Raw genomic sequence first — 9838 nt, forward strand, 5'->3', positions numbered from 1 at the left:
CTTCCAAGGAGCAAGTGTCTTTTAATTTCATGGCTGCAGTCACCATCTGCAGTGATTCTGGAGCCCCCCAAAATAAAGTCTGCCACTGTTTCCATTGTTTCCCCATCTCTTTGTCATGAAGTGATGAGACCAGATGCCATGATCTTAGTTTTCTGAATGTTGAGTTTTAAGCTGGCTTTTTCACTCTCTTCTTTTCACTTTCATCAAGAGGCTCTTTAGTTCCTCTTCACTTTCTGCCATAAGGGTGGTGTTGTCTGTGTGTCTGAGGTTATTTCTATTTCTCCTGGCAACCTTGATTCCAGCTTGTGCTTCATCCAGCCTCTCATTTCTCATGATGTACTCTTGCACATAAGTTAAATAAGCAGGGTGACAATATACACCCTTGACGTACTTCTTTCCCAATTTGGAACCAGTCTGTTGTTCCATGTCTGGTTCTAACTGTTGCTTCTTGACCAGCATACAGGTTTCTCAGGAGGCAGGTCAGGTGGTCTTACGGTATTCCCATCTCCTTAGGAGTTTTCCACAGTTTGTTGTTATCCACACAGTCAAAGGCTTTGGCGTAGTCAATAAAGCAGAAGTAGATGTTTTTCTGGAACTCGAGTGCTTTTTTGATGATCCAACGGATGTTGGCAATTTGATCTCTAGTTTTTCTACCTTTTCTAAATCCAGTTTGAATATGTGGAAGTTCATGGTTCATGTACTGTTGAAGCCTGGCTTGGAGAATTTTGAGAATTAGGAACTGATTTCATGGTCCAATCCTTAAATCTCCTCATATCTAGAAAAGCACTAAATCCCTCCCTTTGTGCTGACTTCAGCTCCTAGTGAAGCAGAAAACCTTTTGTAAAATAATTGCTTGATTGCAATGAACTCCCCATTCACCAAAATCATATACAATGACCTTCCTCCGCTACTTCTTTGGAGGGTTTTCTCAGAGCTATCCGAGGTGCCATCTCCAGAGCTGCAGTCCTCATTTTGCCGAAATAAAACTTACTTCACAAGTCTCATATTGTGCGTCTTTAGCTGACAGCCCACTGGGAATGCCATATTATAACTGCTTGCTTTTTTCCGGCAGTGTCACGAAGATATTTACCTCTACCTTTCTAAGTGCTGACTGGGCTAAGAATTAAACTGATGTGAGTAAGATTAACAAGAGATAATCAAAAGTTTGATAACATGTACATATGGGAGAGAGGCAGAAAACTGAGTAATGCACCAAAATGGCAGAAATTTTCACCTTAAATACCGTGTTCAGTTAAAAACAAAAGAGGTTGTTATGGGTAGTGTTTGGGGACTTCAAATAGGAGGAAGGCAATGCAAGTGGAGATGGAAAAGCAAATATTTGGTAAATATTGACTGGGCCCTGCAGAGAGTGGGACTCAGAGTGGACTCTCATCTCTAGACTCTGCTGAGTTTCCCCCCACTACACCTAAAACCATTTACCTCAGACAAGGATTTGAACCATTTCTGTCCTTTTTGTGCCCATCTTTGCATGAAATGTTCCCTTGGTATCTCTAATTTTCTTGAAGAGATCTCTAGTCTTTCCCATTCTATTATTTTCCTCTATTTCTTTGCATTGGCCACTGAGGAAGGCTTTCTTATCTCTCCTTGCTGTTCTTTGGAACTCTGCATTCAAATGGGTATATCTTTCCTTATCTCCTTTGCCTTTTACTTCTCTTCTTTTCTCAGCTATTTGTAAGGCCTCTTCAGACAAGCATTTTGCCTTTTTGCATTTCTTTTTCTTGGGGATGGTCTTGATCACTGCCTCCTGTACATTGTCACAAACCTCCATCCATAGCTGTTCAACCACTCTATCAGATCTAATCCCTTGAATCTGTTTGTCACTTCCACTGTATAATCATAAGGGATTTTATTTAGGTCATACCTGAATAGTCTAGTGGTTTTCCTTACTTTCTTCAAAGGAATGTAGAAATGGTATAACAGAAGCAGAAGATATTAAGAAGCAGTGGCAAGAATACACAGAAAAACTATACAAAAATGATCTTCATAAAAAAACAAAGAAACAAACAAAAACAAAAAAGATCTTCATAACCCAGATAACCACAACAGGGTGATGGCTCACCTAGAGCCAGACATCCTGAAATGTGAAGTCAAGTGGCCTTTAGGGAAGCATCACTAGGAATAAAGCTAGTAGAGGTGATGGAATTCCAGTTGAGCTATTTGAAATCCTAAAAGATGATGCTGTGAAAGTGCTGCACTCAATATGCCAGCAAATATGGAAAATTTAACAGTGATCACAGGCCTAGAAAAGGTCAGTTTTCATTCTAATCCCAAAGAAGGGCAATGTCAAAGAATGTTCAAGCTACCACACAATTGCACTCATCTCACATGCTAGCAAAGTACTGCTCAAAATTCTCCAAGTAGGCTTCAACAGTACATGAACTGGGAACTTCCACATATTCAAACTGGATTTAGAAAAGGTAGAGGAACCAGAGATCAAATTGTCAACATCCACTGGATCATCAAAAAAGCAAGAATTCCAGGAAAAACATCTACTTCTGCTTTATTGATTATGCCAAAGCTTTTGACTGTGTGGATCACAACAAACTGTGGAAAATTCCTAAAGAGATGGCAATACCAGACCACCTGACCTGCCTCCTGAGAAACCTGTATGCTGGTCAAGAAGCAACAGTTAGAACCAGACATGGAACAACAGACTGGTTCCAAATTGGGAAAGAAGTACGTCAAGGGTGTATATTGTCACCCTGCTTATTTAACTTATGTGCAAGAGTACATCATGAGAAATGAGAGGCTGGATGAAGCACAAGCTGGAATCAAGGTTGCCAGGAGAAATAGAAATAACCTCAGACACACAGACAACACCACCCTTATGGCAGAAAGTGAAGAGGAACTAAAGAGCCTCTTGATGAAAGTGAAAAGAAGAGAGTGAAAAAGTCAGCTTAAAACTCAACATTCAGAAAACTAAGATCATGGCATCTGGTCTCATCACTTCATGACAAAGAGATGGGGAAACAATGGAAACAGTGGCAGACTTTATTTTGGGGGGCTCCAGAATCACTGCAGATGGTGACTGCAGCCATGAAATTAAAAGACACTTGCTCCTTGGAAGAAAAGCTATGACCAAGCTAGACAGCATATTAAAAAGCAGAGACACTACTCTGCCACCAAAAGTTTGTCTAGTCAAAGCTATGGCTTTTCCAGTAGTCATGTATGGATGTGAGAGTTGGACTGTACAGAAAGCTGAGCACCAAAGTATTGATGGTTTTGAACTGTAGTGTTGGAGAAGATTCTTGAGAGTCCCTTGGACTGCAAGGAGATCCAACCAGTCCATCCTAAAGGAAATCAGTCCTGAATATTCATTGGAAGGACTGATGCTGAAGCTGAAACTCCAATACTTTGGCCACCTGATGCAAAGAACTGACTCATTTGAAAAGACCCTGATGCTGGAAAAGATTGAAGACAGCAGGAGAAGGGGACAACAGAGGATGAGATGGTTCGATGGTATCACCAACTCGATGGACATGAGTTTGAACAAGCTCAAGGTGTTGGTGAGAGACAGGGAAGCCTGGTGTCCATGTGGTCACAGAGTTGCACATGACTGAATGACTGAATTGAACTGAGGACTTGAACCTACATGGTAGGGACTTGAACCTGGCTCAAATCCAGTTTGGGACTCTAAGCCACATGGCTAGGACTCGAACCCAGCCGAAACCTACCATAATGAACCTCAGGTTCTCGATGTGTCATTGTAGAAAGAATTCAGTGAGAGATAAAGTGATAGGTTAAGAAGTAGATTTATTCAGAGAGAAACACACTTCATAGACAGAGTGTGGGCCATCACAGAGGGCGAGTGCAGTGTCCTCCAAACGTGGTGTGGTTAGTTTTTATAGGCTGGGTAACTTCATAGGCTAATGAGTGGGAGGATTATTCCAACTATTTTGGGGAAGGGGTGGAGATTTCCTGGAATTGGGCCCCCTGCTCACCTTTTGGTCTTTGATGATGCCTTGGAACTGTCTTGTCTGCCATCTTGGACCCATTTGATTCTAACTGGTGTCTGTTGTGTCCTCACGCTATGTCATTCTTTCAAAATTGTGTCCTGCCCCCTTCCCTCCTGTTTCACACCTAGTCTATATTCTTTGCTGACGTTTCCCATAATGGCCCTATTCTAGGAACAGGCCTTTTATCTAAATTCTTTTAGGCAGTTAAGGGGGAGGTAACAAGAACAAAAATAATCAACCTAAATTAATCCTCATGTGAAAGAGGTACATTTTGGGGTAAAAAATTTTGCTCCCCTCCAGCAATCTCCATCTCCTCTGGATATGTCTGTCTGGTTCATGGCTGCATCTGCTGTGCCATCATCAGTGCCCAGTACAAAGGAAGAACTCAGATGAAGGAGGTGGCATATGAGTGGGGAGCACAGGTGCAGAGCACATATGATAAACTCTTTTTTAAAAAATTATTAACTCTTAAGGGCTATTTCACCGTCCCCTATTCATGCATCATCTTAGAGGAAATGTGTCCAGAATTTTGGATATAAACACCCCTGATTCCTGCTCTTCAGGCTCTTTCTTCCACTCGACTTTATGTTTTCTATTTCCACAGTCTTTCTTCTGTAGAGAACAATATAGCTGAATTAAATACAGTCTTTTCTGAATCTAGCAGTTCATGTCAGATCAGGTCATTCTTCTACTCAAAACCCACATGGCTTCCCAGTTCACTCAGAGTCAAAGCCACAAGTCTTATAAAGGCAGGGATAATCTTCCCTTGTCTGTCTTCTCTGACCTTATGTCCTACTGCTCCTCCCAGTTTATCCTCCTCCAATCATTTGGGCCACCGTGCTATTCCCAAACTCACTGTATTTGCTTTTCACTTAGAGGCTGTTGACTTCTGCCTGAAAGGCTGTGCTGTCAGACATGTGGAAATAGTTAAGACCACTGAAATGAGAACAAGCAAAAGCTATTTACTCAGAGCTTGCTTCAGCAAGGAGTCAGCCACCATTATTTGCATTTGGCAGCAACTCAAAGGCATTGCTACAGGAGTTGTTGTTTAGCTCCCCATTGCAGCTACGCTTGACTTGCTGAGTTGCTTGCTGCAGATGGAAGCCAAACCCCAACCTTTGCAGCAACCAGTCCAGAAAACAAAGAACTCTGCAGTAACTGACCCAGAATTCTGAGGACCTGGTTGATGACTGGTCAGCTGCTGTGTATTTTTTATCCCCACTTCCAATAGTCATGTACGTATGTGAGAGTTGGACTATAAAGAAAGCTGAGCACCAAAGAATTGATAGTTTTGAACTGTGGTGTTGGGGAAGATTCTTGAGAGTCCCTTGGACAGCTAGGAGATCAAAGCAGTCAATCCTAAAGGAAATCAGTCCCCACTCAGGACCAATCAGTTCAGTTCAGTTCAGTTGCTCAGTTGTGTCCAACTATTTGTGACCCCATGGACTGAAGCACGCCAGACCTCCCTGTCCATCACCAACCCCCAGAGTTTACTCCAACTCAAGTCCATTGAGTAGGTGATGCCATCTATCTCATCCTCTGTCATCCCCTTCTCCTCCCACGGTCAACCATTCCCAGCATCAGGATCTTTTCAAATGAGTCAGTTCTTCGAGTCAGGTGGTCAAAGTTCTGGAGTTTCAGCTCCAGCATCACTCCTTACAATGAATATTCAGGATTGATTTCCTTTAGGATTGACAGGTTTGATCTCATAGCTGTCCAAGGGACTCTCAAGAATCTTCTCCAACACCACAGTTCAAAACTATCAATTCTTCGTCGCTTAGCTTTCTTTATAGTCCAACTCTCACATCCATACATGACTACTGGAAAAACCATAGCTTTGACTAGACAGACCTTTGTTGGCAAAGTAGTGTCTCTGCTTTTTAATATGCTGTCTAGCTTGGTCATAGCTTTTCTTCCAAGGAGCAAGCATCTTTTAATATCATGGCTTCAGTCACCATCTGCAGTGATTTTGGAACCCCCCAAAATAAAGTCTGTCACTGTTTCCATTGTTTCCCCATCTCTTTGTCATGAAGTGATGAGACCAGATGCCATGATCTTAGTTTTCTGAATGTTGAGTTTTAAGCCAACTTTCCCACTCTCCAATCAAAGAAAGCTAAACATGCTCCCCAAACCAGTCGAGGAGCACGTTCTACTTCTGGTTAGCCCATCTCCAGCTATCTCACACCAGCTCCCTCCTATCACAGCACACCTGACACCTTCTCTTTTTCACTATGAAGCTTGCCTACTCCTCTGCCTGACTGTGAATCTCCTCCAGATGCAAGTGGTGGTAGCAAGTTCTGAAGAAGTAGCTTGTTGTGTCTGTTCTTATTTGGGCGTTCTTCACTTATTTCTGCACACAGTGTGCATTTTCTGCGTGGGGAAGGTTGAGTGACTTCACCTACCAAGGGACTGTGTGTTTGGTGATGTGTGACTTCTTGTTTAACTCTGTGGGAGGCATCTAACGGCCCTCCAAATTTTGACCCACAGTTATTACTATTCTCATTAGTGATGAGGAAACAAGTTCAGAGAAGTAAAATCACTATTACCTGGCTGGTGGGTGAGAGTCAGAGGCCAGGTCTCGATTTAACCCAAGCACTGGTTCTTAATTTCTGTCCTATAACTAACTGGTTCATTCCTCTGAGCCTACATTTCCTTTTTATAAAACAAGAATAATATTAAGTTGAACCAAATGAAATAGAAGTTTTATACTTTGCAAAAGGTTGAATATGGAATCCCCTGATGGTACAGTAGTTAGGATTTCATGATCTCACTGCTGAGGGCCTGGGGTTCAATCCTTGGTGGGGTAACTAAGATCCCAGAAACAGTGCATGATGCAGCTAGAAAAGAAAAAAAAGGTTGAATATTAACAATTTTATATAGTTCAATCTAACATAAGGTTGTTGTGAGGATGAAATAAAATAGAAAATGATGTTAAACTGCAGGCAATATAACATTTCTATTAGTAACCAAGCCAATTGTGATCAGTTGTGTCTGACCCTTTGTAACACTTTGGACTGTAACCTGCCAGACTCTGTCTATGAGATTTTTCAGACAAGAATATTGGAATGGATTGCCATTTCCTCCTCTAGGGGACCTTCCTGACTTCGAGATCGAACCTGTGTCTCCTGCATCTCCTTCATCGCAGGCAGATTCTTTACCCACTGAGTCATCATCAGGGAAGGCCCTATTAATAAAACAGGACTCCAGAAACTGTTCCTAGAATTTAAATCCCTACTCTACCCTTTTCTGGCTATTTGGTCTTGGGCCATCTAATCCATCTGTCCCTAAGTGACTTCAGCCATAAAATGGAGACATAATACAAGTTCACAATCCCTATTACGCTAAAGCCTTTGACTGTGTGGGCCACAACAAACTGTGGAAAATTCTTAAAGAGATAGGAATACAAGACCACCTTACCTGTCTCCTGAGAAAACTGTATGTAGGACAAGAAGCAACAGTTAGAAACTTACATTGAACAACTGATTGGTTCAAAATTGGGAAAGGAGTATATGTCAAGGCTGTATTCTGTCAACCTGCTTATTTAACTTATAATGCAGAGTATGCCATGCAAAATGCTGGGCTGGATGACTCACAAGCTGGCATCAAGATTGACAGGAGAAATATAAATGACCTCAGATATGCAGATGACACCACTTTAATGGCAGAAAGCAAAGAAGACTCTTTTTTGTTGCAAAGAAGACTCTTGATGAGAGTGAAAGAGAGTGAAAAAGCTGGCTTAAAACTCAATACTGAAAAAACTAAGATCAGGGCACCCAGTCCCATCACTTCATGGCAGATAGATGGGGAAACAATGGAAACAGTGGCAGACTTTATTTTGGGGGGCTCCAGAATCACTGCAGATGGTGACTGCAGCCATGAAATTAAAAGACAGTTGCTCCTTGGAAGAAAAGCTATGACCAAGCTAGACAGCATATTAAAAAGCACAGACATCCCTTTGCTGACAAAAACTATATTTTTCTACAGTAGTCATACATAGATGTGAGAGTTGAACCATAAAGAAGGCTGAGCACTGAAGAATTGATGCTTCTGAACTGTGGTCCTGGAGAAGACAATTTAGAGTCCCTTGGACAGCAAGGAGACCAAACCAGTCAATACTGAAGGAAATCAAGCTTGAATATTCACTGGAAGGATGGATGCTGAAGCTCCAATACTTTGGCCACCTGATGTGAAGAGCTGACTCACTGGAAAAGACTGATGCCGGGAAAGATTGAAGGAAGAGAAGGGATGAGGATGAGGTGGTGGTGCTGCATCACCAATTCAATGGACATGAGTTTAAGTAAACGCCTGGAGATAGTGAAGTAAGGCATGTAGCAGTTCATGGGGTCGGAAAGTCATACACCACTTAGGGAGTGAACAACAATCCCCAATTTGCAATTCTAAAATCCAAAAAGTTCTGAAAAATGTTTTGTGGCAAACTCATTTGGTAGCAAATTTTGACCTGAGCTAAAGTGATGCTATTTACAGTCTGTATTTATCCCACCTAGTGTGAATATGCATATGTTCTCCTGAAGGAATACGTATATATTAATATTTATTTATTTTGGCTGCACCAGGTCTTAGTTGTGGCATATGGGATCTTTCAGGTGCAGCGCGTGAACTCTTAGGTGCAGCAGGTGGGATCTAGTTCCCTAACCCGGGACTGAACCCATTCCCCTGCCTTACAAGTGCAATCTTAGCCCCTGGACCACCAGGGAAGCCCTTCTGCTGAAGGAATATTATATCTGACTTCAGGGTATTGCCTCAAGATTCTCTGAGGGTGTCCTGTATCATCCTCATGGAGGGATTAGTATTATTCCAACTACTACTTCTGAAACAACACCGACTTTATTACATGCCTAGAAAGGAGAACTGCGTGGCAGAAAAGACTCCTGAACAAAGCAAAGAGCTGATCTTCGGGTGTTTGTACCAAAGCACAGCTGTTGCTGGTTGGGGCTGGTTTCTGGGATTCTGGATTCCATAGTTATTTATTCATAGTCTGGGATTACGGCCAAAGACCTGTCAGTCTTCCAATTTCTTTCTTTAATTTGGAGAATAGGAATTTACTCACACCTTGTGACTTTTCTAAAACATGAAAAATCCTACATTGTGAGACACACCTGGCCCAAGAGTTCAGATAAGGAACACTGGACCAGAAGTACTTAACTCACAGGTTACAGAGAGGATTTAATTAGTTAATCTATATAAAATGATTGGATTTGATTGCTGCCCGGCAGAGGAAAGCTATGTAGGTGGTAAGACATCATAAACTCTTACAGGGCTTGCCACTTAGCATTCAATTGTAGAATATCAAGTACCTGCTATGTGCAGTGCTTTGCGAATAGAAAGTGAACAGAAGACTTGATTTGTTGATTTAAGTTTGGAAGTCTGGATCTTTTTTTTTTTTTCTTCCGGTTCCTTGGGTATGGAATCGAACCGCAGGATTTTCACGCAGGCGCTGGCAGGCGTTTCTCCACAAGGGTCTCTTTCCGTGACCGTTGGGCTTACCCCCTTGGACTGTCTAGGCGGTGCACGCACTCGGTACACACAGGCCCCTACGTGATCGCAGCTCCGGTGACTCTAGATTCCCTTTCAAAGACGAACGCCTTTCCGAAGTGGGGAGGCCCGCAGTCGCGCAGGTTTTATGTAGGTTGAGGTTTCCAGTCCTATCCAGCCTCGAGGCTCACCCGCCTAGGCGCGAGCGGATCCCAGCACCACGGGCTACTGCCCCGCGCATCGGCGGGCTGACCCCGCCCCTCCCCACGTCTCTTGGCGCCCGAGGGGGCGGGGCCGGACGCGCGCCGCCATTGACGCCGCCCGCGCAGGCTCAGGCGCCTGCCGATTGGCCGCTGGGGCCAGAGTTC

At 42.9% G+C, this 9838-nt stretch overlaps 1 long non-coding RNA gene across 2 annotated transcripts; it reads right to left on the reverse strand.

Annotated features, from left to right (window-relative positions):
• Positions 1-3759: 3759 nt before the first annotated feature.
• Positions 3760-9822, reverse strand: LOC110143916 (uncharacterized). 2 transcript variants are annotated; one of them, XR_002315738.2, is made up of 4 exons: positions 9293-9822; positions 6687-6814; positions 4834-4913; positions 3760-4589 (listed from the first exon to the last, which is right to left on the reverse strand). It is a non-coding gene; the product is annotated as an uncharacterized lncRNA (long non-coding RNA). The 2 variants fall into 2 exon arrangements; XR_002315737.2 differs by having other exon boundaries at positions 3760-4913.
• Between the last annotated feature and the right edge of the window lie 16 nt (positions 9823-9838).

The sequence above is a fragment of the Odocoileus virginianus genome, chromosome 2, assembly GCF_023699985.2.
Source record: "Odocoileus virginianus isolate 20LAN1187 ecotype Illinois chromosome 2, Ovbor_1.2, whole genome shotgun sequence".
NCBI lineage: Eukaryota > Metazoa > Chordata > Mammalia > Artiodactyla > Cervidae > Odocoileus > Odocoileus virginianus.